General features: G+C 40.3%; 1 long non-coding RNA gene across 2 annotated transcripts in view; it reads right to left on the bottom strand.

Moving 5' to 3' along the window:
• The window catches only part of LOC142142872 (uncharacterized), a 93,151-nt gene that overhangs the window by 56,128 nt on the left and 10,977 nt on the right, over window positions 1-26,046 (bottom strand). For both annotated transcript variants that reach the window (XR_012689368.1, XR_012689369.1), the window contains exon 2: window positions 22,512-22,675. This is a non-coding gene — a long non-coding RNA (uncharacterized LOC142142872). The remainder of the gene's footprint in view (window positions 1-22,511; window positions 22,676-26,046) is intronic.

Genomic DNA, 26,046 nt, shown 5'->3' on the forward strand with positions numbered 1-26,046 from the left:
AATATTATATACACAATATAATAAAGTAATAAAGTGTCATATACACAAGAGAGAATAATGTCTTGACTGTTATTAATAAATGTGAAAGTCACATTTTCCATATAAAATGTAATTAAATACAGATACCCATTGAGAATAGAAGGCCACAAGATGAAATAATATGGCAGTGATGCTAATGAATTAAGTACTACCAGCTGCAGGGGTCAATATTGAAACAGCCAATCAGAGGAAGCTGAATAGTGCTGCTGATGGTAATAATTATTGCATACCTTTGCACTAACCTCCAGTACCCGCAAGAGATACACCTCTTATGAGGCACATCTATGGTTGTGTTCATGTCTAATTATGTCACACGTAAGTGAACATGCCCCTACTGTACTCATCCTACACTTAACCATCTGTTCCACTGCTCCAGACGTATGGTGACATGTCCATATTACGCAAAAAATGGTGTAGGCCAACTCTAAATGAGGTCCCCAATCTTATTCCCACATAGGAATGTTTATTCGGCTGAGAAGAAGGTCCTGTAGTTCCAGTTGGTCCCATAGCCATCTCTCTCACTTTCCAGAGAACCTTCTTCTGTACTATGCCTATAGAACTCACTAAATTGCTCCATCAGACTCTCCTCTAACTTCATATTCTTTAAATATTCCCCCATATTATCCAGAGGTTTACTTTCACTTGTTTACCATGAATAACATTTTTTATTCCTTGGTCCACAAAACTACACTTTATATTGTTTTTTTTGTTTTCCAGGATAGGGTTTTATTTTGGTGGCATACTAGTATATTTATTATTTCATCATATGGGCCTTACAAGCACAAATAGTGAGCACAAATGGGAAAATATACCTTTGGAAGATTCTTCCTACAGTTACTTTCACTCAATTAGTACAACCCCATATATTTACAGTACAATTGAATTACCTAGTTCTCTCGTGTACTTTATAAAAAAGTTATATGGTCCAAAGGTGCAAAATTGGGTATGTTAGTTTTACAAGTTTTATTTCGGGTTCTCTCAAGTACTTTATAAAAAGTCTGACATAGTTATAGGGTCCAAAGGTACAGAAGGCATGTTAGTTTTAAAAGTTTTATTTCTTCCTGATGGTATGCTACGTTCTCAACTGGGTGCAACTGACTCACGTGAGTCATTTCTAAACTTAGAAAAAAGGGGAGTAGAAGTCATATTTGGGAGGGTGGGGTCAGTTCTGGGGTGATCATCACTGAGTGTAACATTTACTCATTGTGTCAAAATTCTTGACATGGTCTTAGCATGCTTTGGAGAGAGTTAGGCAAGAAATGCTTTATTTATTTAATTTTTATCACTTTTTTTTAACTTTAACAGATCCCATAAAGTGAGGGGATGGGCCCCCCACAACACGGGGTATTCTTGGTAATATTGTGAATTTACCAAGTTACCCAACATTTTTCAGTGACTGAATGCAAAAGTGTTTACGACTTTCTGCATTCATTTTGAATTGGTGGGGACACGCCATCCTTCTTAACCTTATTCTTCCACCTCCCAAAGTGGAGTTTATATCAAAACTACACAAACGAGTCTTTGTGTTGCACAACTTTACATTTTAAGCATATGTATACTTGGCACATCCTCTGTTGCTTGCCTAAAATATACAATCCACATACCCGCTGAGGAAATTGTCTAGATGGTGATGAAACCGGTCAGAAAATCTTTATGGCATTATGTTGGAACTCATGAAAGGATCACAGAAATGCATTGCTATTTACATGCTGAATTGGACATCCATACTTTTGTCATCAGTTGCAGTATCTCCTGTTATCAGAGATAAACCACGGTGGAGCCTCTCTGCAGCTCACTCCTTGGCTGGAACTACCCTTTTTTTTACAAGATCGAGATGAAACATCTGTGAGTACATTGGTGAAGGTAACTACACCTAACTGTTGGTCATAGCAGAGACCCGTGCCTGTCGCTGTCTGCGGATGGATCAGATCCGTGTCAGTCAGCTTATTTCAACTGTTCAGTTTCTCATGCAGGAGGCTTCAGCCCTAATCTTTGGAGCCAGGAACTCCATTAACACAATACTGCATTTAACATATACTTAAGCAAGAATACTGATTGATATAGATTATATACCAGTTTATTTCAAGTCGTAAGTTGTGATTTTTGCTTGTTCATATGATTTGAAGAGAGACTTATTTCATACCACAAACTTCAAGATTAAAATCAGAGAACGGATATTCATTGAACATCAAGTTATATGTGAATTATGGTGGTAACCTGTTTATGCCATCCTATATTCAGGTGATACTTAGCTAAAAGGACATTACACAAAGAAACAGTGTGATTCAATGGATAATAGAAAACCAGAAACACTGATTATTATACATTAGCATCCTCAGAATTTCAATGATATTGCAAACAGCATAGAGTGGTTGTTAATATATTTATATTTGTATTTATATTATTATTAATAATGTGTATATTTATTTTATTTCTACTGTGTTGGTACTTTAATATTCAAAAGTTTGGCCATCCTCAGCACTGTGTTTTTTCTTTGTATTCAAGTATTGCCTTTGGACATTCTCTGCAGCAGAGAAGTTGGTCCAATCTCTATAAAATATTTTGGATGAATTAGGTTAAAGTGTGATAATTATAAGGACATAGAGGGGGGTATTCAATTGTTAGCGAGATCCCCGGAAAAAACGATCGCTCAAAAAATATTAGCGTTAATACGGTAATATGCGCGTAAATACCATTAATACGGTAGTTTTCTCGCTGAATTTCATCTGCGAGATGAAATTCAGCGAGTAATTACCGTATTAACAGTAATATTTTTAGAGCGCTCGTTTTCCGGGGATCTCGCTAACAATTGAATACCCCCCAGAGTGTCCCATTAGGAAATCTTTTTGCTTTTTACATCCGCTGTCACAGGCTGGGGCCCCCTGGTCCTCAAGTCAGATTCTATACCACTGACTGCGCACTGTATGGCATAACATAATCATCATCATTTATTTATTTATATAATGCCACTAAATCTGCAGCGCTGTACAGAGAATACACTCACATCAGTCCCTGCTCCAATAGACCTTATAGTATAAATTCCCTAACACACACACACACACCCAGACAGACTAGGGTCAATTTTGATAGCAGCCAATTAATCTACTAGTATGTTTTTGGATTGTGGGAGGAAACCAGAGTGACCAGAGGAAACCCAAGCAAACACGGGAAGAACATACAAACTCCACACAGATAAGGCCTTGGTCGGGAATTGCCCTACCACACAAGTCGGTAAAGTATTTAGGCATAGACTTTTCTAAGAATAGGTTTTAAAAAAGAGAGACTTGAATAGGTGTAAGGTTCTGTGGCTTTTTGGGCACCGGACCTCAGTGCCCAAAACTGTGCTTCAGTACCTGCTACTTAGCCTCTAGACAATGGGAGCAGGTACTGTATCTCTCTCAATGTTCCCTTGTTGTTTATTTAACACGTGTTTGCGCCGGTCTCCTCTCACACTCAAGAAACATACTAGGAGGTTAATTAGCTGCTGTCTGTGAGTGTTAGGGAATTTAGACTGTAATCTTCATCGGGGTAGGAACTGGTGCAAATAACAAATATTCTCTGTACAGCACTGCAGAATTGGTGGCGCTATAGAAATAAATATGGATGAAGTTGATGATGATGATGAATATGTTGGTACTTAATAAGTAAAGGATAACAAATAATAACATTCTCATATTCCTAGTACAATGGTTACTCCTAGATTTCTATTATATTTCTGTGACCACAGAAAACATTGAGTGCTTAAATATAAAAGATTAAAATAAAAAACAGATATTGTCAGACACTTTTAAGATATCAGGTAACAAATGGAAGATCATTATAAGCATGCATCATTGGTGCTACAACCATGTCATATTTGCAAAACAGTCAAATTCATTATTCAGAAATAATTAAATAACAAAAAATAATCTGGGTCAGATGCAGGAAGTAAATTATTTTAAAAAAATGCAATAATTATCACAGATAAACAATTGACCATGCTGTATTTAAATACCACTTAGTATTATTACTCTTTAATTCTGTAAGTCCATAATACAGGGCATCTGCTGATGCTATGCCATATGGCAAACAGATCCACACCCCATTCATATGAATGAATTCAACAGTTTCTTCCAGTGACTTCCAAAAATTACATATATATTTGTTTGCAGTAATATCAATATTTAAAATATATTTAAATCTCTATCCATTCATCACATATGTTTAGTATCTGACTATTATATACTATTTCAGCTGTTTCATTTAACAATAACATTGTGGTTGGGAACACATATAATCCCTAATTTTAAGTTTTTAACACATCTTCTATTAGTTTATTAAATAGATTTTGTCAATGATAGTATCATAAATAACTTAAATGAATGGACCTATACACAAACTTTCTGTTGAGTGCTCGCTTTGCTTTGCATAAAGTTCAATGCATGCAGCGTTTAACTCATGTTAAAAACAAAACAAAAAGGAAGTCTATGTAAACCCCAGATTAGTACTTGCCAAAGCATTTAACAAGTCTTTACCAACCACTGACATATTGCCAGAACAAATTCCTGTGTCATTTTCAGAGAGAGCTGAGGGTGGAGCTTTGAGTGTTTAGAGAGGACAGCAGCAAGGTACATTGAGCCCATCAGTAAGGAACATCAAGCAAATTATATTAGTTTATAGGCAATATTAATGTGACATTACTAATCCAAGCAGTGGAGGAGCATCCAGAGGATGACTTGTCCACACCTGGTTAAAATGACTGCTACAAGGAGAAAAGATGGCAGGAAATTGTGAAGAGGGTGAATATATGCTCAAAAAGGAGCAGGAAAAAAAATGTTATTACATACATCATAATTAATGCTACATTTATGAAATAAAAAGTAATATGACATTTTCCTTGAAACTTCCAGTAAGATCATCATGTAACAATATGGTTGTACTGCAGGTTGACAGACTTGTGACCATGCTTAGGATAGCAGAATCAGCAGTCACTTACAAAATATTACTTTTTCACATCTAGTTTGCTATTAAAGTAATACCAGAAGATTAGTTATATTGGAATCTCTAATGAGACCCAAAGCCTTATCAAAGTTTTAAAAAACAAAATTAAAACAAATTGAAAAAAATAAATAAAAAGTTTTAACATATCCATTTCTTTCCCTGTAACCTCCCTGACTTTGGTTAAAAGTACACATATTTTCAATCTGATGTCGTGTCAGAAATAGCTCTAAAAAGACACACATAAAAATGCTGGAGGCATCTCAAGGTCTGTCCTGCTCTGCACCAGCAGTAACTGCACAAAGTTTAAATCGGGCACACTGACACTCAGATACACTTATATCCAACCAGGTCATAAGCACAAGAAAAGTTTTTTTAACATTTGTTTTGATAGCAAAAAATATTTGGTTTGTTCTAAATAAAAAAAAACCTCTATAATACATCTGTATAATCTCCCTTCTTGTGCATGATCAAAATAATAACTGTATAATGCCTTCACAAAATCACATAATATAGGTATGATCAATGAAAAAGCCCTATCAGCTACAGAGGTCAATCTGCAATCAGCCAATCAGAAGCAGTTAGCTAGTGCCCCTGACAGTTGTCATCATCATCAAGTGATATGGCTATTGAAAGGCATATATGCATCTCCATGTGGCACTGACTCAGTTTGTAATAACCTTGCCTGTATCCCCCTTCAGTGCCCTCAAAAGGTACACCACCGAAAAAGCTTATCTGGGGATGCATCCACGTGTAAATTTGTCAAATCTCCGGAGGCATGCTACACTTAAGTGAACATGCTATTAATCTACTCAGTTTACACTTCTGCCTCCTCAGGTGTAAGGGTCTACAAGTCTAAGATATGCACAAATCTAGATACAGACGCATGTTCAATACAGAAGTGCATATATGTGAGCTATAAAAATTGACATAACTGAGGACCATTATCATCAGCATAGAGGTAATAGTGGAAAATATTGGCCTTTTCTGTTCATTGAGGGAGGGTGTGTAGATAGAGAATAGAGGGGGATTGAGGTATCCCAGAAAAGGTGGGAGGGAAGTGGGAGGAGAGACTAAGGGCCTGATTCATCAAGGCACACATTCTGAGCGCAACTCGCACTCAGTATTAAGTATTAAAACGCCCCTTCTCCACCCAGTTCACTCCTTGAAAACATAGACTGTAGTAAGTGTCCTTTGTGTAGGAAGACGCAGCAAACAGGGCTGCGTTCATGCCCGTATCTCCCGGTTCTGGGCTTAAGCAGAGTGATTTTGCGCATGATTCGCTTGATGAATCAGGCCCTAAATGCATAATTTGATTCAAGATTATGACTGCATAGTCATTTCTGATGAATTATTGATGTTTATGACTTTTCAGATTGTCTCTGGCTCTTTGCACCAAAGTGGAGTTGATTTTCTGAGTGTGCAGGGAATAATTATAGATGTCGACATTCAGTAGGTTATAATCTCCTAAAACCACAAAATTCATTTTATAACAATTACCTTTTACTAAATACGGTTTGTTTGCTCCCTAGACAACTGAAACTATTATTAAAATTTGGCCATAATAGCATAAAAGCTCACCCCAAACCAATGCCATACACATACATTCACTGCCCTTAGCTGTCATCATCCTGCTCTGTCTGCTGGCCCACTCCTGTATGCGCTCTCTGAACTTCCAGCTCAGAGAGGAAGGGAGCATCGGAGTTCCCTCCCCCTCAGAGCAGGTTAAACGTTTTTCTGTGGCCACACAACTGGGAGCTAAAGCCCCTGCTGGTGATCACTGACAGTGACACTGCACAGTGCACACACTGATGGGATCGTGTGGGGGGGGGAGGAGGTTATGTCTCAGTGGGGGGTATGGGGGATGGAGGGTGTCTCAGTGGGTGAGGTATCCCAGAAAAGGTGGGAGGGAAGTGGGAGGAGACTAAGGGCCTGATTCATCAAGGCACACATTCTGAGCTCAACTCGCACTCAGTATTAAGTAGGGATGTGCACCGGCGACTTTTGAGGTCTCGTGTTTTGTGTTTTGGATCCGGATTTTCGTTATTTTTGAGGTTCGGATTTGTCTCGCAAAACACTTGACGAAAGGTCTCGGTTCGGATTTAAGGTATTGGATTCGGATTTTTTTTGAAAAAAACATAAAAAGTTTAAAAATCAAGTTTTTGGGCTTATTTTCACTCCTAGGCTATTATTAACCTCAATAACATTCAATAACAAGCATTTCCACTAATTTACAGTGTATTCTGAACACCTCACAATATAGTTATTAGTCCAAAACGTTGCAACAAGGTATCTTTCTGGACTGCGTAGAGGAGTGGGTCACCACAATATATATAATAAGAAAACCATCAACTTGTTTGATTCGCACCAATAAATGTACCTGGACTGCGTAGAGGAGTGGGTCACCACAATATATTAAAAACCCTGAACTTTTATGATTCGCACCAATAATTGTACCTGGACTGCGTAGAGGAGTGGGTCACCACAATATCTTAAAAACCCTGAACTTTTATGATTCGCACCAATAATTGTACCTGGACTGCGTAGAGGAGTGGGTCACCACAATATCTTAAAAACCCTGAACTTTTATGATTCGCACCAATAATTGTACCTGGACTGCGTAGAGGAGTGGGTCACCACAATATATTAAAAACCCTGAACTTTTATGAATCGCACCAATAATTGTACCTGGACTGCGTAGAGGAGTGGGTCACCACAATATCTTAAAAACCCTGAACTTTGATGAATCGCACCAATAAATGTACCTGGACTGCGTAGAGGAGTGGGTCACCACAATATATATAATAAGAAAACCATCAACTTGTTTGATTCGCACCAATAAATGTACCTGGACTGCGTAGAGGAGTGGGTCACCACAATATATTAAAAACCCTGAACTTTTATGAATCGCACCAATAAATGTACCTGGACTGCGTAGAGGAGTGGGTCACCACAATATATTAAAAACCCTGAACTTTTATGAATCGCACCAATAAATGTACCTGGACTGCGTAGAGGAGTGGGTCACCACAATATATTAAAAACCCTGAACTTTTATGAATCGCACCAATAAATGTACCTGGACTGCGTAGAGGAGTGGGTCACCACAATATCTTAAAAACCCTGAACTTTTATGAATCGCACCAATAAATGTACCTGGACTGCGTAGAGGAGTGGGCACTGGGCACCACAATAAAATATATAAAAAACCTTCAACAGGTCTGCATTACACTACACATACGGCTGCTCCTCCATCCTCTCCATCATATACATGTTGGAGTTTTAGCGTGTGACAACCTCTTGTTTTTGATAATGTCAGTGCATTTTGAATATTTTTCAATTTGCCCCACACCACTGAATGTACTTTATCTATGATACGCATCTATCTATCTTGACTGCGTAGTGTGGTGGCCCCGGTACACAATTTGGTACCGAGGCCACAATATAATTAAAAAACCCTCCACGTGTCAGAATTCCACCAAACAAGTATCTGGACTGCGTAGTGGGGTGGCCCCGGTACCCAACTTGATACCGGGGCCACAATAAAATAAATACACCCTCCACGTGTCAGAATTCCACCAAACAAGTATCTGGACTGCGTAGTGGGGTGGCCCCGGTACCCAACTTGATACCGGGGCCACAATACCTCCTCCAAACATGCTACAGACAATTCGTCATTGAGATCCCATTAAGTATGTTAAAGACAGACAGGGTCCAAGTGTTATTAGTTGACTTTGTAAAGAAAAAAACTGTCCCTGTTGCACATAGTCGTGCAATGAAGACTTACTTTTTCATTTAAAGGCACGATCTTTCAAGTGTAGTGTTTGTAAGTCTAAGTCATATTATACTTTTGGTAAAATTGGTTTTTTTTGTTCCTCTTTATGGTAATTAATTAGTAATAGAATTAAAGTAGGAAATAGAATTAAATAGAATTAAAGTAGGAAATAGAGTGGTATAGAGTTGTAGTGTGGTATAGATAGAGTGGTCCACACAATATAATAATAAAACCCTCAACTGGTCTGAATTCCACCAAACAAGTATCTTGACTGCGTAGTGTGGTGGCCCCGGTACACAATTTGGTACCGAGGCCACAATATAATTTAAAAACCCTCCACGTGTCGGAATTCCACCAAACAAGTATCTGGACTGCATAGTGGGGTGGCCCCGGTACCCAATTTGATACCGGGGCCACATTACCTCCTCCAATTTCCAAGTGTAGTGTTTATAACATCTTAACACTACACTAATTCTAGCACGTCAAAACCTCTTGTTTTAAATAATGACAGGGCATTTAACTTTTGATTTAATTTATTGAATTTGTTGGCATTTTCTTTTACTTTTTGAACATGGCAAACGACTGTTGAATGGTCACATAATGCCAAAAAAAAAGGTGCAAGATGGAATTGTCCTTGGGCCCTCCCACCCACCCTTATGTTGTTGAAATAGGACATGCACACTTTAACAAACCAATCATTTCAGCGACAGGGCCTACCAAACAACTGTGGCTGAAATGATTGGTTTGTTTGGGCCCCCACACCAATAAAACAATTCATCTCTCCCTGTACAAACTAAACAGGCTCTACTGAGGAAAGATGTCGTCCTTATCCTCAACCTCTGATTCCTCTCCCCCTACAGTGTGTACTTCCTCCTCCTCACACATTATCAATTCGTCCCCGCTGGACTCCACAACCACAGTCCCTCTGTACTGTCTGGAGGGCAGTGCTGTACTTCATTGAGGAATTGATTATTCATTTTTATAAACATCATTTTTTCAACGTTGTGAGGAAGCAACCTCCTTCGCCGCTCACTGACCAGGTTCCCCGCTGCACTAAAAACTCTTTCCGAGTACACACTGGAGGGGGGACAACTCAGTTAAAAAATAGAGCCAGTTTGTACAGGGGCTTCCAAACTGCCTTTTGGAGTTCTACCACGTCACTACCTCTAGTTAATTTAGATTGCAAGGCTTGTAAATATAAATACTTTGAAGATAAAAAAAAGCAGGCTGCACAGACTGTGGAGCTAGAAAGTGAAATTAAATGGACCACGTTACTTTGGTGGCTATCTATGCCCCCCCGCCCTACACTTGTAGTTGAATATAAATAAAGCAGCCTGCATAGACTGTAGAACTAGCAATTCAAATATACAAAGAAATGGACAAAGGCAGTTTGGTATCTGTCTGCATCAGATCCCCTCTCCACTAGGAGTAAAACAGAAAACTTTTCAGCCGTTATATAATCTAGAATATAAATAGAAATTGAGAAATGCAATTTGGTATCTGTCTGCATCATAATCATCAACATCCTCCTCAGCGCCAGCTACATCAATATCCTCCTCCCAGTGCACAACATTCACACCTTCATTAGCCAAATCTGTAACTGGACTGTGGGTGATCCTTCCAGCATATGCAGAGGGCGTGCTGCAAATGCTGGATGGAGTCACCTCTTCCCGTACAGTGATGGGAAGGTCAGGGTTCACAACCAACAACACCCTTGGACTCGCCTTGGGGATTTGTGATGTCATCTGTTTAGAAGGCAGAGTTCTTTGCTGTTTTGTTGTTGTTGCTGACAGCATAACTCTCTTAAATTTTTTGTAGGGGGGGGGAGGAGGGCTTTGATCCTTGGGTGAAGTTGGACCACTAGTCATGAACACGGGACAGGGCCTAAGCCGTTCCTTGCCACTACTTGTCGTAATTGGCATATTGCCAACTTTACGTTTCTCCTCAGATGATTTTAAGTTTCTTTTTTTGCTGTTTTTTGAGAACTTGGGCTTTTTGGATTTTACATGCCCTGTACTAGGAGATTGGGCATCGTGCTTGCCAGACGACGTTGATGGCATTTCATCGTCTATGTCATGACTAGTGGCAGCAGCTTCAGCATTAGGAGGAAGTGGGTCTTGATCTTTCCCTACTTTATCCTCCAAATTTTTGCTCTCCATTATATGTAGCACAAGATACTGCAGAATGTGTGAACTTGGTAATATTGCAGTACCAATGGACTTATAATGCTGGATTGGTTTTGCAAATTTGGTTATTATTATATATTTTTTTTTTTTTTAATTTTTTATTATTTTTTACTTTTTTTTTATTTTTTAAAAACTTGGGAATAATGGGGAAATAACTATGCCCTTAGAAGCACAGAGCACAGGACACAGCACCACTGGACTGAACAGGACACGGCACAGGACCCAGCAGCACTACGGAACTCAGCAGGACAGAGCACAGGACACAGCACCACTGGACTGATACTGCAGAATGTGTAAACTTTGTAATATTGCAGTACCACTGGACTTTTACTGCTGAATGTGTGAACTTGGTAATATTGCAGTACCAATGGGCTTATACTGCAGGATTGGTTGTGAAAATTTTGTGGTAATTAAAAAATATTAAAGTAGTTTTTGGTATTTTTTAAAAAAACTTTTTTTTATTTTTTTAAACACAGGGGAATATTGGGGAAATAACTATGCCCTTAGAAGCACAGAGCACAGGACACAGCACCACTGGACTGAACAGGACACAGCACAGGACCCAGCAGCACCACTGACCTCAGAAGGACAGAGCACAGCACACAGCACCACTGGACTGATACTGCAGAACACAGCACAGCACAGCACAGCACAGCACAGCACAGCACAGCACTAAACAGCACAGCACAGCACAGCACTAAACAGCACAGAACTAAACAGCACAGAACTAAACAGCACAGAGGACCACCTAACACACCCTCCCTCTACCCTGATCAATGCCCGAGTGAAGATGGCGGCGACTAGCGGGGAATTTATAGGATCCGAGTATCGCGAGATCCGACAACGGGATTATGAGTCAGAGCCTCAGTTTCACTTTTGAATTTGGCGCCAATACCCGGATCTGTCTCGGATCCGACTCGGATCCGCAACGTTCGGGTGGGCTCGGATTTCAGAAATCCGAGCGCGCTCATCCCTAGTATTAAGTATTAAAACGCCCCTTCTCCGCCCAGTTCACTCCTTGAAAACATAGGCTGTAGTAAGTGCCCTTTGTGTAGGAAGACGCAGCAGACAGGGCTGCGTTCATGCCCGTATCTCCCGGTTCTGGGCATGCGCAGAGTGATTTTGCGCACGATTCGCTTGATGAATCAGGCCCTAAATGCATAATTTGATTCAAGATCATGACTGCATAGTCAGTGGGGGGGTAGGGGGGATGGCGGGTGTCTCAGTGGGTGGGGAGTGGTGTTCATGTCGTGGCACATCCCAAATCCTGGAGCTCTAAGCAATTGCCTTAAGCTGTGTAATGGTAGCACTGGACCTGTATATTCACAACACGAGTACACCACACTATATACATCTCGCTCCATTTTCACCACAATGGCATTTGAAATGTAAGATTCTGGGGATATTGGCCTAACTCCCTAACCACCATCCTCTTGACAAAAAAAAAAAATCCTGTAAAATTCCTAAATTATATATATATTTTTCCAACTATTTTGGTTGTTAGTTCCTGCATTATGGAAGCCTCTCCATTTACTATAATGCACTTTGTACAAGGACACTTTATAGTACACAACGTGCACAGCTTAGTAGGTAATTGAATACTTTCCTGGACATATCAGGTCTTATTTTGAGTTATGGTTACATTATATTTGGTGTTAAACAGAAAGCCTCATTGGTCGCAATCACATGAGGAAATGAGTCTCTTCCTTCAACAAGTGGCTTTGGATTTGGAATGTTTTGTTCCGTTATTTTGCGACACATTGGTGAGGTTTTAATGATCTTAGACTACCCATTGGTTCCCACTTGAAATGCCAATAAAAGTATTAGGACTGTTAACAATTGCCATTAAAACAATTGAAAATATTTTTTTATAGTTTTAAAACTTTGACAACTAGGCAGCATTGATATCTAGATATACTTGCTATCATCATCATCATCATCATCATTTATTTATATAGCGCCAACATATTCCGTAGCGCTTTACAATTGGGGACAAACATAATAAACTAATAAACAAACTGGGTAAAACAGACAAAGAGGTGAGAAGGCCCTGCTCGCAAGCTTACAATCTATGGGGCAATGGGAGATTGACACATGAGGTTAAATTTACATTTTGCATTTTGGCCCAGCCACACTGCAAAGTTAAAAGTGACTCATAAGCTAAATGATGCCGTCACACAACAATGTTGGTCAGGGGGTAGTTGTCTTGTGTGAAATTGTGTAACAGGCTAAAGGTAGCGAGGTTAAGAGGGTGGCTAAGGAATATTATAAGCTTGTCTGAAGAGGTAGGTTTTCAGAGAATGCTTGAAAGTTTGTAGACCAGAGGAGAGTCTTACTGTGCGAGGGAGAGAATTCCATAGAGTGGGTGCAGCCCGAAAAAAGTCCTGTAACCGGGAATGGGAGGATGTAATGAGGGTGGATGAGAGACGCAGATCTTGTGTAGAACGGAGTTGCCGAGTTGGGATATATTTTGAGACAAGAGAGGAGATGTATGTTGGTGCAGCTTTGTTGATGGCCTTGTAGGTTAGTAAAAGTATTTTATATTGGATTCGGTACAAAACAGGCAGCCAGTGTAGAGACATACAGAGTGATTCAACAGAGGAATAACGATTTGCAAGGAAAATCAGTCTTGACGCAGCGTGCAAAATAGATTGTAGGGGTTTGAGTCTGTTTTTGGGAAGATCAGTAAGGAGGGAATTGCAATAGTCAATGCGGGAGATGATAAGTGCATGAATTAAGGTTTTTGCTGTGTCTTGCGTGAGATATGTGCAAATTCTGGAAATGTTCTTTAGATGTATGTAGCAGGATTTAGATATAGAGTCAATGTGGGGAACAAAGGATAGGTGTGAGCAGGGCTGCCAAGAAGAATTCAGGGCCCGGGTACAACAAATTCATGGGGCCCCCCTCATATTCAAGTAAGCCCCAAAATTTTTTTGCGCCGCCTTACGGCGGCGCAAAACAATTTAGGTGTATGGTCATACATTCAGGGGCGTGGCTAGCCAAACGGCGGTGCAAAAATTTTGGGAGGTGTGGTCATGCATTTGGGGGCGTGGCAAACGTGCCATTGGGGCGTGGCTAACATAAAAACCACTAGGCTCTCAATTCGCCGGAGCGTCACATATGTTCAAGCACTCCTGACTTTCAGGACATCTACCACCACAGGGTAGTATACAAAGAATGCAGTGTGTACACAAACAGTTCAGTCTTGGCCTACACCTTACATTGGGCACAACATTCACCAAAAATTGGTATTGTCCCTACTAGAATCACAACATTTCACACACTGTGCTGCTCTCTCCTACCTGTTCTTCTCACTTTCTCCACCTGTGGCTGCTGGTTTCTTTAGTTGTGGCTTGTCCGGATCCAGGAATGTTGAAGGACCTATTTTGAAAAAAAAATGGCTACATTTAGAAAATTACAGCCAGCCCCGGCCTTAAATCAATAGCACTCACGATTAATAATTAGCCCTTCCTCCAGCCCCAACATTAAAATAATAGTATTCACATTTAATAAATAAACCTATTTCACTTCCTGCAAACAGCCCCAGCAATACCTATTTCCCGCAACCATCACTGCCATTAAATAATTCATAGTCACATTTAATAAATAGACCTCATTCTCCCTAAACTCATCCCAAGATTCAATAGCCCCCAAACCACCCCATCTTAAATTAATAGTCCCTACTATTAAATTGCCTCACCATCACCCTACAAACAAAATAGCGCCCATTAATTAGCCGCCACCTACCTCACACACACTACATTGCAACAAGCCCCCTGTGCCATCACACACATTACTGTGCCCCTTCATCACAACTACACTGTACCCCCTTATGCTCACACTGCGACCTCCATGCTGCTTTTCCCCCTTCTTTTTTACTTTGTGCCTCTCTCCCACTTTTTTTATTCCTCTGTTCCTCTCTCCCACTTTTTTTCCTCCTCTGTTCCTCTCTCCCACTTTTTTTTCCTCCTCTGTTCCTCTCTCCCACTTTTTTTTCCTCCTCTGTTCCTCTCTCCCACTTTTTTTCCCTCCTCTGTTCCTCTCTCCCCAATTTTTTTTTATTCCTCTGTGGCTCTCTCCTTTTTTTCCTCCTCTGTTCCTCTCTCCCACTTTTTTTCCCTCCTCTGTTCCTCTCTCCCCAATTTTTTTTTATTCCCCTGTGGCTCTCTCCTTTTTTTCCTCCTCTGTTCCTCTCTCCCACTTTTTTTGTATTCCCCTGTGGCTCCCTCCTTTTTTTCCTCCTCTGTTCCTCTCTCCCACTTTTTTTTATTCCCCTGTGGCTCCCTCCTTTTTTTCCTCCTCTGTTCCTCTCTCCCACTTTTTTTTTATTCCCCTGTGGCTCCCTCCTTTTTTTCCTCCTCTGTTCCTCTCTCCCACTTTTTTTTTATTCCCCTGTGGCTCTCTCCTTTTTTTCCTCCTCTGTTCCTCTCTCCCACTTTTTTTTTATTCCCCTGTGGCTCTCTCCTTTTTTTCCTCCTCTGTTCCTCTCTCCCACTTTTTTTTTATTCCTCTGTGGCTCTCTCCTTTTTTTCCTCCTCTGTTTCTCTGTCCCCTTTCTTTATAGTACTGTCCCTCCCTGTTTTCCTCCCCTAGCCTCTCCGTTTCTTTACTTACCTTTTGTCAACTTCTTTCTTTTCTTTTCTGCTCTTCTGTCTCCTCTTCTGTCTTCTTTCTTCCTGCTGGCTGCGGCGCTCCTCACTGACTGACAGGCGTGACTTGATGACGTCACGCCCAGCAGTCAGTGTGAATGGAGGAGAGGAGGGACACGGCGCCGCGCGATCACGTGAGTATTTTTTTTTTTTTATTAATTTCTTCTTACAGCTCCCAAGAAACCCAAGACCACCCCCCCCCCCCCCCCCCCCCGCGGGAAAAAAAATAAAAAAAGTTAAAAAAAAAAAAGCGCAAGAGAGAAAAATAAAATAAAAAAATAAATAAATTTAATTAGCAGCGAGGGCCCGGCCCGGGCCCCCTGGCATGGCCGGGCCCGGGTAAACTGTACCCGCTCCCCCCCCCTCTCGGCGGCCCTGGGTGTGAGTCAAGGATTACACCTAGGCAGCGAGGTTTTGCGGTGGAATTTATGGTCATATTATCAACAGAGATAGAAATGTCAGGTATTAGAAAGATTAAGTTTGAGTTGGCGAGAGGACATCCAAGATAATATGGCAGAAAGACAGTCAGTTACACGGGACAACACAGATGTCGAGAGATCAGGAGAGGATAGATAGATTTGGGTATCATCCGCATAGAGATGATACTGAAAGCCAAAGGAACTTATTAGATTTCCAAGAGAAGTGGTATAGATAGAGAACAGCAGAGGACCTAGCACTGAGCCTTGTAGTACACCATCTGATAGGGGAAGCAGGGCAGAGGTGGCTCCAGAGAAATTAACAGTGAAAGAGCGATTAGAGAGGTAGGATGAGAACCAGGATAGAACAGTGTCTTGAGGACCTAGGGATTGCAGTGTTTGTATGAGAAGAGAGTGGTCAACGGTGTCAAATGCAGCCGAGAGATCCAGGAGAATTAGAAGAGAGTAATGGCGTTCAGTTTTAGCAGTGATCAGATCATTGACAACCTTGGTCAACGCAGTCTCTGTGGAGTGTTAACAACGAAAGCCAGACTGAAGAGGATCCAACAGGTTGTTAGCGGAAAGAAAGCGTGTGAGACGAGTTTAGGCAAGTCTCTCTAGAAGCTTGGAGGGGCAAGGGAGCTGAGAGATGGGACGGTAATTTGAGAGAGAGTTTGGGTCGGAGTTTTGTTTTTTTAGAATAGGAGTAATCACTGCGTGCTTGTATAGTGATGGAAAGATGCCAGTAGAGAGTGAGAGATTACAGATTTGAGTTCGAGGTGAAATGAGCACAGAAGACAGGGATCTACCAATTTGAGAGGGAATAGGATCAAGAGGACAGGAGGTAGAGTAGGAAGATAAGAAGAGCGTAGAAATTTCCTCTTCATTTGTGGGGTAAAATGAAGAGAGGGTGTCAGAGGGTAGTGGGAAGGAATTGAGCTGATTGATTGTCGAGGAAGAGGATACCATTTCTAGTCTGATCACTGATAGTAGATGGAGGGTTCGGGGTTGGAGGATTGAGAAGATATTTAAATGTATTGAAAAGGCGTTTTGGGGTTAGAAGCCTGAGCATAGATAAGAGATTGGAAGTATGTTTGTTATGCAGTGTCCAGAGCATTTCGATATAATGAACATTGAAAAAATTATTTGTACAGCTTCCTGTCTTGCTTCAACCCACCTCTTCTTATAAAAGAAGAAACACTGACTAGTCCTGATGGAGTGAGTGCCTTTATACAAAAAAGCAAAAGACAGGGGTATCAATTGCTATCAGAAGACACTGGCAGAGGTAAGACAACTGCGGAAAAAATAATAAAGTAAAAGTAATAAAAAAAAAGGGAGTCCTATTTAAGTGGAAATCTCCACTTAACCATAGCAACCAATGAGCAAATATATCATGTTAAAATGTATACCTAACTTTAATGCTGCTACAGAACAGTTGATAACACAGTACCCAGTTATACAGCAGGGATAAAACATTAAAAGCAGCTCTTTTAGTTTAATATCAATAATACTGCTGTACTATAATGAAAAATGAACCTCATACAGGAAAAAGGTGGTTTTTATATGAACTGAGTAACAGCACTTCTTATGACGAGGTCATGGGACTCATCCTTAGCTTCTAATATCCTTTTTTATTCTGTAGGAGGTTCATGATAATATATGTTGTACATAAGTTTATTATGATGGGAAATAAAAAAGACTTGTTATAGTTCCAGAACAATTTCTCTACACTAGACCAACAATCCCCTTGTTAGAACCCACAAATCCATGTACTGGCTTTAACAGGATATATGTGCTTTTTCTACAAAATGCTGTAGAGAAGCTTTGAGACATGTTAATAAATGTGTTGTAGAAGCTCACAAGACACTTTGTTAAACAAAGGAAAAATTTCAATGATTTAGCACTTTTATTTATTTTATTTTCAGTACTTGGGTATACAAGCCTTAAACTGACTGATCACTGACTGATTTAAAAATAAATAAATCAGTTTTTAAACAATATAAATAGTAATATAATATACTGTATATAACAATATCACATGTGCCGTAAGGGTCCAAAATATAGTTTTTATTTTACATTTCCCCTCATAATTCTGCTGTGTCCTGGTATAAAGACCACAGACATTGAGGTTTAAAATCTAATTACATCTACTAAACAATGGATAAGTGTTGAAGGCTGTTAATTTAATGGTTGAATTCTTTAATTTCATAGTCTCTTTAGGGCATTACTCTTATAAAACCAATTTAATGTTCACAATCCAATAAACATCTGTACTACTTTTAAAGCAATTCTTCAATTTTGTTTATTCGAGTAACATGTCCAGTCAATTATTACATCACTTTTTCAATAAAAAGGTACAAATGGTCTACAATACGTCTATTATAGCTTCAAGTGCTTTCCTGGAATATTAATCATAGAACTTAACTGAAAAACAAGAGCTCAAACTGTAAAACGTATGCAGACTGCTTTATAAAGAAACATTATTTCTCTTATGCAAACTCTTGTTTTATATATACACAGATACAATATGATGCGTAATGCAGTATTCAGGAAATGCTTGTAAATTCATATAAGTTTTACACCTTTATACACTTCCTAGTGTGCAAGTTGCTGCCGGTTGCAATATATTTGGTAGGTCCGGGGAAGGAACAGGGTGCCTAATAGTGCAGTAGTTTGAGATGTAGACCCAGGATGTAAGTTGTTACATTGCGAATGCAGGTTATATATAATATCACTTTTCATACACCAAATACATGTCCAGAGATTTCATAAAATAACCAGTTTATACAGGTCTAGAGGCAGGGGCCTGAAGAAAGACACTTGACCACCTCAAGAAACAATGACTAGAGGAATCAACCAATGGGACGTAAATTTCTTGGGAGGTCATGATCCATCAACCTATGAATGTGGATCTTAATACTGTATCTGTGTATTCATGTGATGTTTCTGTGTATCTATGTAACGTGATGTTTTTATTTATGACTGTACAGGGTATAAATTGTTCATCTCTGTCTGGCTTTGGAAACCAGAGCATTCTTAAAGAAGCATGTGTTAGTGCCAACAGTGCAAGTGTATGCATGTCCTGTAATCTAATTTGTGAATAAAACGTTTGTGCTCTGGAACCGCAGTGATCGCGTTGGAGAATCTTTATTGAATATGATACATACGGACGTATTGCATGTGTTGGCTAGGTATCAAAAGTCCTTTCTTGAGATAGCAGGTTACCCTATAAAATAGTCAATGTGGCATCCAGTGCCCAGTGGTGGGATGCAATCTTGTGACCTTCGGAAGAGTGTATGTTCAGTCCTGAATTGCATGCAATCTCGAGATTGGCAGATGCACATGTGTCTAGCAATAGAGTGCACGCAAACCTGTGTTCGAATTAGCATGCAAAATTCTCACACAAGACTCATCCCCTTTACTATATAAAATGGTCCTGCTGGGATATTTGCAGATTATTGTGCCACTTATGCGTTTAATCCAGTAACCTTACCTTTATGACTGCTCATGTGAGAATTTGGCTTGGCTCACTATCGCCTCCGGTTTTCACTGATGTATTTTTTCTGTATTGTTTCTTCCCAATAGTGTTTTCTCCATTTTAAGTGTATCTGATTTGTGCAAATGCCCTGGGAACAACTCAGTATCAGTAGGCAAGAATAATAGGGAGCTGCTAAAGTCACACTCCAACAGTTGTGTATGGTTTAGTGTACAGGGGGAACATGATAGTAATATTACAATAGGCTTACTAACAAATTCATATGAATTTACTGACATTTTTTCACATGGGTTCAACCCTCTGACCCCCTGACCAATATTGCTGTGTGATTGGATTATATAGCCCACTAAGCACTTTTACCTGCAATCTGGCTGGAGCAATATGCAATATGTATCACACTGCCATTGTCCTAATGATTGTAAGCTTGCAAATAGGGCCCTCTTACCTTTTTTCTGTCTGTAATAACCACAGGGTATGAAAGGTTCAGATCGCCCTAAGCTAATTCGCTAGTAGCGCCCCCTCGCCCTCCATGCCAGGCCTATATATAAAAACAAACAAGTTTTTCATTTAATATCAGCTACGTTGAACTGTAGGTGATATTATTAGAAAGTAGAAGTATTTAAGAACAACAGTAACTCAGCCATGAAGCCGAAGACCACTTATAATCACAGAGTGGGGTCAACAACTGTTAAAGCGAATGGTGCGTAAAAGTCGACGCTCTGCTGATTCCATAGCTGAAGAGTTCTGACCTTCCACTGGCATTAATGTAAGCAAAAAAACTGTGTATTGCAAGCCTCACATCACCAAGACCAATAGCAAGAGTTGGATGGTGTGGTGTACACTGACACTTGACTGTGGAGCAGTGGAAATGTGTTCATTGGAGTGATGAATCACTGCTTCTCTGTTTGGCAGTGAGATGGGCAAGCCTGAGTTTAGCAGATGCCGGGAGAACGTTACCTGCCTGACTGCATTATGCCAAATGTGAAGGGGTCAAAGCTTCGGCTATACCCCTTATCTCCAGTGAAGGGCAATCTTAATGCTTTAGGAATGTTGGGACGTATCTCCTGCTCACCAACGCTCTGAATATTAGAGCATTAGTGAGTGGGTGATGTCCACAACTGTCAATGATGCCTGGAAAGGGGATTGGGAGAGGCCTAGTACTTCTGAGGCACTAGGAATGACCCCGGAAAATGTGGCCAAGCACCCTTAGTGACGTAACCACATGCCCATCCAACTTACAAATTGAAATGTTTGAAGGTATGCCCTACATTGTGAGCATACAACTTCTTTAACTAAGTCATTTTGGACATTGCTATGCTTCCAGATTTGTGGCAACAGTTTGGGGAAGACCCTTTTCTATTTCAACATGACTGTGCCCCAGTGCACAAAGCAAGGACTACAAAGACACGGTTTGACGAGTTTGGTGTGGAAGAACTTGACACTCCTGCACAGAGCCCTGACCTTAACCCGATCGAACACCTTTTGGATGAACTGGAATAGAGAATGCGAGCCAGACATTTTAGTCCAACTCTAGTATCTGACCTCAGAAATGCTCTACAGAATGAATGGGTGCAAAATTCCCACAGCAACACTCTTGTGGAAAGCCTTCCAAGAAGAGTGGAAGCTGTTTTCACTGCAAAAGGGGGACCAACTCCATATTAAAGTATATGTATTTGAATACAATGTCATTACAGTCCCTGTTGATGTAATGGTCAAACATCCAAATACTTTTGTTCATATAGTGTATGTTCTGGGGGAAAAAAACAACAGCACTATTTTACTTATAGCATGCGTTAATACATGAGAAATTATATTATATATTGTCACATTTTTAGCTTGCATTTAAATTTTAAAAAGCAATGGTGGGAACAGTAGATGTTTGTTCTAACTGCTAGGAATGATGGGAGGTATCTCCTACTCACCAACATTCTGCTTAGTAGAGCATTAGTGAGAGGGTGATGCCCACAACTGTCACTGGTGCCTGGAAAGGGGATTGGGGGAGACCTAGTGCTTCTGAGGCACTACGAATGATCCCGGAAAATGTGGCAAAGCACCCTTAGTGACGTAACCACATGTCCATCCAACTTCCAAATTTAAATGTTTGAAGGTATGCCCTACATTGTGAGCATCAAGAACCTCTTTAACTATTAAAACTAACTATGTTATGTCAAATGGATATGTTATGATAGAACAAAACATACAAAACTTTATGCAACTGAATGTATATGTGATATAATGTATATGTATGAATGTAGAATGTATATATATATATATATATATATATATATATATATATATATATATATATATATAATTTAGCTATTATATAATGATAGATTTCTTACTACTGAATTCTTCATGAGCCTTTCTTGGCTTATATTATATAGAAAGTCAAAAAAAGACATGAATAAACAATATAAAATAAGCTTCCTTGAGATGATTTAGCCACAATGAAACTGAACATGTCACTTTGCCTATTAAAATAAATCTATCTGCTTATCAACAGAAAGGCTGAAATCCTCTAGCCTATCAATCATTTGTTGACCTACACACTTTGCTGTTTAGCTAACAAAGGCACATAATTTGTTCTTTAGTAGAAGGTCACATGCTGCCGTTGCTTCCAGAAACAGTATAACTGTTTAAATGAAACCTGATACAGTTCACGAAAGGATATATCATGCAAATATATAATTCTAGTAGTGTGCATATGCGAATATCTTAAACTTACAACATAAAGAAAAATATAGATAGATCTATCAATAGATAGATAGAGAGATAGATAATATAGATAGATAGACAGATGATACATAGCTAGAAAGATAAAAAAAAAGAGGTAGATGTGAGAGATATGAGATATAGATTTATTTAGCAATATATAAATAGATAGACATCGGATACAGAAATAAATAGATAGATGGATAGATATGAGAGAGAGAGATAAATAAATGGATACAGAGATACATACACACATACCTTACCCACTTTTAAATCCGGGATGTCTTGGTGGGGAGGTCATCCAGTGCAGCGTGGTGATGCCACGGCCCTACCCCTGCTATGATATGCGTGTAGTGTCCTTAAGCCACGCCTCCAGCAACACCTGGGAAGACTCTCCGAAATTCACGAATCTCACGGAAGTTCTGAGAGAATAGGCAAGTATGAGATAGATAGATAGATATGGGATATGTAAATATAGAGCAGACATAAGTTCTGAACGGAAATTATAATGATATATACGTTTATGTACTATTCCAGGCCGAGACAACATCTAGGTGTCATGAAACAACAAGTCCCAGCATTCCCTGCTATTGACTGGCTATAAGCTGGCAAAATATTCTGAAATATGTAGTTTCATAAGACCTGGAGAGCCACAAGTTGTCCCAGGGCCGTAGCTAGGGCTGTGTGGAGGGGCGGCCACCCAGGGCGCAATGCTGAAGGGGGGTGCAATTTATGAATATTTTAGGTTATTTTGGTTGACATTAAAGGCTAGGGGGGCGGCAGTTTTCCTTCTCGCCCCTTCTCGCTAAAATTTTAAGTTACGGCTCTGAGTTGTCCAGGCCTGTATTATGCGTATTTAATAGAGATGAGGGCACTCGGATTTCGTGAATCCGAGCCCACCCGAACGTTTCCGATCCGAGTCGGATCCGAGACAGATCCGGGTATTGGCGCCAAATGAAAACTTGAAACCGAGGCTCGGAGTCATAATCCCGCTGTTGGATCTCGCGATACTCGGAACCTATAAATTCCCCGCTAGTCGCCGCCATCTTCACTCGGACATTGATCAGGGTAGAGGGAGGGTGTGTTAGGTGGTCCTCTGTCCTGGTAGATCTCGTGCTGTGCTGTTTAGTTCTGTGCTGTGCTGTTTAGTTCTGTGCTGTGCTGTGTTGTGCTGTGCTGTGTTCTGCAGTATCAGTCCAGTGGTGCTGAGTGCTGTGCTGTCAATTTTGAGTTCAGTGGTGCTGCTGGGTCCTGTGCTGTGTCCTGTTCAGTCCAGTGGTCCTGTGTCCTGTGCTATGTGCTTCTAAGGGCATAGTTATTTCCCCAATATTCCCAAGTGTTTAAAAAATTTAAAAAAAGTTATAAAAAAAAAATACAAAAAACTAATTACATTTTTTTTTAATTACAACAAAGTTTGCAAAACCAATCCTGCAGTATAAGCCCATTGGTACTGCAATATTACCAAGTTCACACACTCAGCAGTAAAAGTCGAGTGGTACTGCAAAATTACAAAGTTCACACATTCAGCAGTATCAGTCCAGTGGTGCTGTGTGCTGTGCTCTGTCAATTTTGAGTTCAGTGGTGCTGCTGGGTCCTGTGTCCTGTTCAGTTCAGTGGTGCTGTGTCCTGTGCTCTGTGCTTCTAAGGGCATAGTTATTTCCCCATTATTCCCAAGTGTTTAAAAAATTTAAAAAAAGTTATAAAAAAAAATACCAAAAAATTATTTAAAAAAAAATTAACTACAACAACATTTGCAAAACCAATCCTGCAGTATAAGCCCATTGGTACTGCAATATTACGAAGTTCACACATTCAGCAGTATAAGTCCAGTGGTACTGCTATTACAAAGTTCACTGATTCAGCAGTATAAGTCCAGTGGTACTGATATATTACAAAGTTCACTGATTCAGCACTATAAGTCCACTGGTACTGATATATTACAAAGTTCACTGATTCAGCAGTATAAGTCCAGTGGTACTGATATATTACAAAGTTCACTGATTCAGCAGTATAAGTCCAGTGGTACTGCTATTACAAAGTTCACTGATTCAGCAGTATAAGTCCAGTGGTACTGATATATTACAAAGTTCACTGATTCAGCAGTATAAGTCCAGTGGCACTGCTATTACAAAGTTCACTGATTCAGCAGTATAAGTCCAGTGGTACTGCTGTTGCAAAGTTCACTGATTCAGCAGTATAAGTCCAGTGGTACTGATATATTACAAAGTTCACTGATTCAGCAGTATAAGTCCAGTGGTACTGCTATTACAAAGTTCACTGATTCAGCAGTATAAGTCCAGTGGTACTGCTATTACAAAGTTCACTGATTCAGCAGTATAAGTCCAGTGGTACTGATATATTACAAAGTTCACTGATTCAGCAGTGTAAGTCCAGTGGTACAGATATATTACCAAGTTCACTGATTCAGCAGTATAAGTCCAGTGGTACTGATATATTACAAAGTTCACTGATTCAGCAGTATAAGTCCAGTGGCACTGCTATTACAAAGTTCACTGATTCAGCAGTATAAGTCCAGTGGTACTGCTGTTGCAAAGTTCACTGATTCAGCAGTATAAGTCCAGTGGTACTGATATATTACAAAGTTCACTGATTCAGCAGTATAAGTCCAGTGGTACTGCTATTACAAAGTTCACTGATTCAGCAGTATAAGTCCAGTGGTACTGATATATTACCAAGTTCACTGATTCAGCAGTATAAGTCCAGTGGTACTGATATATTACAAAGTTCACTGATTCAGCAGTATAAGTCCAGTGGTACTCTCCTGTGCCGCATATAATTTTTAAAGGCTTTGCCGAGTGTGTGTGGCTTAGGGGTACGCTCTCTTGTGCTACATGTAATGGAAAACCAAAATTTGGAGGATAAAGTAGGGAAAGATCAAGACCCACTTCCTCCTAATGCTGAAGCTGCTGCCACTAGTCATGACATAGACGATGAAATGCCATCAACGTCGTCTGGCAAGCCCGATGCCCAATCTCCTAGTACAGGGCATGTAAAATCCAAAAAGCCAAAGTTCACTAAAATTAGCAAAAAAAGAAAATTGAAATCATCTGAGGAGAAACGTAAACTTGCCAATATGCCAATTACGACACGGAGTGGGAAGGAACGGCTTAGGCCCTGCCCCGTGTTCATGACTAGTGGTCCAGCTTCACCCAAGGATCTAAGCCCTCCTCCTCCCCCCCTACAAAAAATTTAAGAGAGTTATGCTGTCAGCAACAACAAAACAGCAAAGAACTCTGCCTTCTAAACAGATGACATCACAAATCCCCAAGGCGAGTCCAAGGGTGTTGGTGGTTGTGAAGCCTGACCTTCCCATCACTGTACGGGAAGAGGTGACTCCATCCAGCATTTGCAGCACGCCCAGGCTCGGCGCTCCCATTAGGCAACCTTAGGCAGTTGCCTAGGGTGCCGGGACCTGCAGGGCGCCGCTGACTAGATTTTCTAATCTAGTCAGCGATTCAGCGGCTCGGGAACGCTGTTTTTCAATGTCTGCAGCGCATCTCACACATGATCACTGAGTGATCATGTGATAGTCTGTCCGGCGGCGCCTCTGAAGTATCACACTGTCTGTCACTGACAGACATTGTGAATAAAGTTGTTCCCGACGTCCCCCTCCCCTCCCCTCTCAGCATGCATCAGGAGGAGCAGCTAGAGGAAGAAAAGGTAAGTAAAAATCTAATTATTTTTTTATTTAGTGTGTTGGGGTGGCGGGGGTGCGGGTACGGGGGGCGCGGCGGCAGCGAAATTTTGCCTAGGGCACCGCGAACCCTAGCAC

This window comes from Mixophyes fleayi, chromosome 3 (assembly GCF_038048845.1).
Source record: "Mixophyes fleayi isolate aMixFle1 chromosome 3, aMixFle1.hap1, whole genome shotgun sequence".
Classification (NCBI taxonomy): domain Eukaryota; kingdom Metazoa; phylum Chordata; class Amphibia; order Anura; family Limnodynastidae; genus Mixophyes; species Mixophyes fleayi.